Source organism: Helianthus annuus, chromosome 10, assembly GCF_002127325.2.
Source record: "Helianthus annuus cultivar XRQ/B chromosome 10, HanXRQr2.0-SUNRISE, whole genome shotgun sequence".
Taxonomy (NCBI): domain Eukaryota; kingdom Viridiplantae; phylum Streptophyta; class Magnoliopsida; order Asterales; family Asteraceae; genus Helianthus; species Helianthus annuus.
Genome location: NC_035442.2, coordinates 157,922,287 through 157,928,286, shown reverse-complemented (window position 1 = coordinate 157,928,286; position 6,000 = coordinate 157,922,287).

Genomic DNA, 6,000 nt, shown 5'->3' with positions numbered 1-6,000 from the left:
TAGACAATCTTTTATCATGAGTTATAATTCTATCTACCAATATATACAATAAACGTTTTATGTTTTAGACAAAGCATGTGCCCCGGAAAATACATGCCATGGCCGGGGGTCCTCCTCGCCCATCTTCAGGGTCGCCCCTGATATGGATATCCATCACCCATATTTGAGAGAAAGTTGAATTCTGAGTAACAAGGGTTAAAATATATGAATTTTTATCAAGCATATTATAGTCGTTGAAGTATATTCGTTAGATATAACCGTAGGAAAATAGGCACATAGCCGTTAGATTATAGCTGTTGAAATATTTTAAAATTAAATATTATTTAATGCTTAATTATTTTTTGCTTTTATTCATTTTATTTTTAACTCAAAATATATATTATTATTTAATTATAAAGAAATACAGAATACAATAAATTATATATATCAAAATATATGTAAAAGTAGGTAATGGTGTCGAATGTGATGTGGAGTTTGTGGAGATTTGTACGTTATGAGAAAAGTTGAGGTTTTTGAAGGAATTCTAAACTCTGATATGACGTGACGTTAAGATGGTAAATATTGTGGAAGTTTCATTCAAGAAATATAAGATATGAATATTATAGAAGAGTAAAATGCACGGATAGTCCCTGTGGTTTGGTGAAATTTCACTTTTAGTCCTCAACTATTCAAAATTACACTCTTAATCCCTGTGGTTTGACAAATTGTTACTCGGATAGTCCCAAAACAGATGAAGATCCAAATAAAACTATATAATCTTTTAGTGGCCCAACAGGAGCCTTGGTCCCTCCTATTTTTTGGGTTAGAAGTGTAGGCATTGACCAAATCTAAGTTACGTTTTTCAAAGCCCAAAATAACTATTCCACAAGCATAATCCTAATCCTTGCTCAAAGCCGAAATGAAAATAACAAATCTTCTCTCTCTCTTTTTTTTCATGTGTTGGAAGTGGTTCTTTTTTTTTTTTGGTCTTTATTTAGTAAAAAAAAGTTGTTTACTTGGGTGTTCTTTTTTTGGTCTTTATTTGGTAAAAAAAGTTGTTTACTTGGGTGTAATATTTTTGCCCCCTCTAAATATAAATGTTTAGGTTCTGTAAAAAAAGCCCAACAATGGATGTGCATATTGAGCGGAGTTTGACCAAAAGTTCTGCGGGGGCAGAAAGTCATGGGAGCAAATTTTTTTCCTATCTCTATGTTTCGGGTTATATGTTCGGGTCGAATATTCAGGTTGGGTCAAACAATAATAACTCCAAATAAAACTATATAATCTTTATTCATTCAAATGACACGTTCTTACACATAAAAATAACTAAATATTGTTTAACAAAAATAAAAATCAAAATATTTATAATGATTCGAGATAAATGGTAAGGTAGCGTTTGGTATGAAGGAATAGATGGTGGAATGGAATGGATCATTCTGATGGAATGAAAAGTAACATATTTGGTTATCATGTGGTAATGGAATAGAGCATTCCAAAGGAATGTAACTCTTTCAAAATATAACAATTTCTATTCCTTGGTAAAGAGGTGTTCTTTTCCCATTCCTTCAAGGAATGGAAAGAAATATATATTTATTATTATTATTATTATTGTTATTATTATTATTATTATCATTATTATTATTATTATTATTATTATTATTATTATTATTATTATATCAATACTAATATTAATATATATCAATTTTTTATGATTAAGTTAATTTTTACCATTAATATATTATTATTATTATCATTATCATCATCATCATCGAGGCAATTAATTTTTTTTTCCTTTTTAATACAATTGTATTCCGTTACTTCGTCTATTTTTGTCTATAAAATTGTACAAAGTAATGATTCATTTTATTATAAGTAACCAAACATCATTCTATTCACGTATAAGTAACCAAACATCACAATGGAATGGAATGATCAATTTCATTCCATTGTCCATTCCATTACCTCGTCCATTCCATTCCCTCATTCATTCCATTACCACATACCAAACAGACCCTTGATGAAGAAATAGTTTCCCTTTTATAAAAACTAGTTTTTCACTTTATTTAAACTCAAATCTATCTTAAAAACAATTATAAAAAATTACTAATACCCCCGTTTTCATGTTTTTCTTAACTCAATACGAAAATATGAATATATACTTAGACAATAAACTTGGTAGGGGCAAGAAATTTTTAGGCAAAAAATGAGTGCGGGGGGGGGGGGGGGGGCTATATATTTTTAAAAGAGTAAATTTACGTTTTGCTCCCTGCGGTTTGGTCGTTTTAACGGTTTTGCTCCAATCCTTTAAAAATAGCCATTTTCCTCTAGTAGTTTACTATGTTTTTCCCATTTTGCTCCCCCCTCTAACTCAGTTAATCATTTCAGTTAAAAGTAAGGGTATTTCAGTAATTTTATATATAAATACTTTATATTTATTATTAATTTGTTAAATCTGTTTTATCTTTTTATTTATTTTGATATTAAATATAAAAAGGTTATTTAATTATTAATATCTATATATTAATATACATATAATATAACATACATATATACATCCCAGCACTAATCCCCTTTCTCTCTCTACTAACCAACCACCACCACCACCACCACCACTAGTCAGGCACCAGCAACTGGCCACCACCACCATCCCGCCACCACGATCGACCTGCCACCACTATCACCTCGCTTGGATCTGACACGCCGGAGAACCAGATATGGCTGATATACAACAAATCGACAAAAATCATCACCACAAGTCTGAAACCCATCTACACCACCACCACTAGCCGCCACAACAGTTGCACGACAGATCTTAACATATTAATCATCACCAGAAGTCCGAAACCCCCAAATCACACAGTTCTAATCTGATGGATGGTGGCGCTAGGGTTCCGACGAAGGTTTTAGAACCTGATTCCGATGGATGGGTGTTCGGTGAAGAGGGGGAGCTAATGGTGGTGGTTGTTGTGGGTGCACGTGGTTACGATTTTTCTTTATCCAGTTGAACATGTTTGTATCCACCATTATCACCCTTTTTTGAATATGAAACCTCCACATCCATGACTAGGGTTTGATAAAAATTTGGGGGTTATGGTTTCAGACGAAGATGTAATGGTGTGGGTCGTTGGCGGTGGTCGATGTGGGTTGGAGTGGCAGTGGTGGTGGTGGTGCTTGTTGGCGGTGTTGAGGTCGTGGGGATGGTGGTTGTTTGTGGTGGTGGTGGTGGTGGTGTCTGGTGATTAAGAAGAGAGAAGAGAGGTGAGAGAGAAGAGAGATGAGAGATGAGAGATGAGAGAGTGTATGTATGTATGTGATGTGTTTGTATGCATATATTATAAATTAAAATATCTTTATAGGTAAATTACCAAAATATCCTTACTTTCATGTGACAAGTTACCAAAATACCCTTCTATTTAACAGACATTTCTAATAAAGTTAGAGGCGGGGAGCAAAATGGGAAAAACATAGTAAACTATTAGAGGAAAATGACTATTTTTAAAGGAAAAACCGTTAAAACGACCAAACCACAGGGAGCAAAACAGAAGTTTACTCTTTTTAAAAATTTCGGACGAAAAATCAGAAATTTACATTATTAACTGAAACAACGTTGGCAGAGGGGCCTTCCCATCATTGCAGCGAGCCTAACGGTTTCTTGTTTTGCAGGTTGTCCTTCTGTTTATAGATTCAATCCACTAGACAATCTGGAAGTCTGGTTTTTGAATCTTCAATTCCCAAATAAGATTCCTTGACGATGGCCTTGACAGTGTGATACTTGTTAGCAACATAGAATTCCAACCCACATATGCTTTGCATTATGCATAACCACATATGATACATGCGTCATAGGTTGGTCCGGGCCGAATGAATTAAGAGATGAATAAACTTTGCCCGGACCAAATGAATTAACAGATAAATGAAATTTGGCTTGGACCGAATGAATTAACAGATCAAAGAAACGAGTGAGATAACGCGATAGGTCATGAAATGAACTATATCATTTCATTGTCATGCATTCATACTTGGTTGCTATTACCTACTAGACATTGTCTCAAACTTCATGATTGATATATATTTTGTATATTTGTATACTTCTTTCTATTATTATGTTTTTGGAATTATAACTAGACATGATCTCTTTATATACATTTTTATTAATTTGTTATTGGAATTATATACACCAAAGTTGGTTTTTTATATGGAGAAAGTGAATATGGGGCTGTTATACATCTAACTTACATGTGAAACCCATCAAAACTACGTCGTTTTGATTAAAATATATTAAATCAATTATTTTCCATCATTATCTCCTTATCAATCTCCATTTTTTTAACAATATCGATACCTGCTCCTTCACAAAATTAAGCCCAACAACAATCCCACCAAAATACATGTTAATCTTTGTTCTCAAAAGTTGATCGCTGGTGACTATTGACTATTATCGCAACAGCCAATCACATCTTCATATTGACTATTGGACACTCCATATTGATTGCTGGTGACTGTCTTTGCTTTTTTGTTTCTTTTTTTTTCTTTTGCAATCATTCTATCATGAATTCGTGAGATATGTTGATCAAGTAGAATTGGATATACACGATTATCAAGCAGACAATATGAATAAAGTGATATCTACATCCATCATCAATTTAAAAAAATATATATGTTGCTCCATGTAAAAAAATTAATGTACCTTGTTCTTAGTTGTTCTTATTCTATTCGCATTAATGATTCGCTATAGTGAACCGAATAAATCTTTTGATTAATACATTACAGATAAAACACAATGGATTTAGAAGGTCAGTTACAGAAGGAAGAAAAGGAAGCTTCTGAAACAAATTTAATTGATGATATTGATGCAAAAGGATATTTGGTAGTCGATAGCGATTCAGATTTTGAAACAGAGAAACCAAACGATGCAGACATGGATCTTGGGTCTGATGAAAAAGATGTTAATGATAACGATGTAATGGGAAAGGTTTTTGATAGTCCTAATGATGATTATGATTTCTATAATCGCTATGCGTTTTTACATGGATTTGGAATACGTGTTCATACGGCTTTTAAAAATAAGACAACAAATGAGCCCTATCGGAGAAAATATGTATGCAACAAACAGGATTTAAAGACTTGAAGTGTAATAGTTCTACAGGAGATAAAAAAACTAAACATTATCTTGTTGAAGTTTTTAGAAGAGCAAAGTATTCGAACAAGGTCAAAACAGTGTGAGGCCGCTTCACAAGATTCTATGGCAGGAAGCTCTCAAGTGAACATGATTGTCAGAACTCAAGGATTGAAACCACAAACACAGTTTTATTAAGAATCTCAGCAAACAGATACACGCACTAGACAATCAGTCAGCACAGATTGTTCTACAAGTAAAGATCTCCAGTAGGATGATCTGTATAAGATGAAAGGAAACCCTAATCTCACGAATGTACGTGTGAGCAGAGGGAATCAAGACAAAATGGTATAAGTTGAGAGCGAGTGAAGTAAGGAGCTCAAATGAATCAGCCACACCAAACACCCTTCTTTATATGGGCCAAGCCCTAAGGGGCCACCGAGAATCAAGGGAGCCCAAAGCAATCAACAACAATCAACAGCAATCAACAGCTAAGCATAACGGTTACTAGCCCAATGACAGCAACCTCACAAACAATAAACATGGAAATATATTAGAGAAGGCAATGAACATTTAAACTGAATAAATAGTATAAATAGTATTTTATAAATAGTATTTTTAACACCCCCCCGCAGTTTAAATGTGAAAAAGATTAGACAGACCTAAGAACTTACGAGCTTTTGGCAGCAGGCCTTTAGTGAAAATATCTGCCAGTTGATGTTCAGACTTAACACTAGTGGCTTTAATTAAGCCTGAAGCAATTTTTTCTCGCAAAAAAAAGAGGTCAACCTCGAAATGTTTCGTTCTGTCATGAAAGACCGGGTTAGCAGCAATGGATAAAGCTGCTGTGTTGTCACATTTCAGCACAACAGGAATATCCACATCCACTTTCAGTTCCCTTAAGA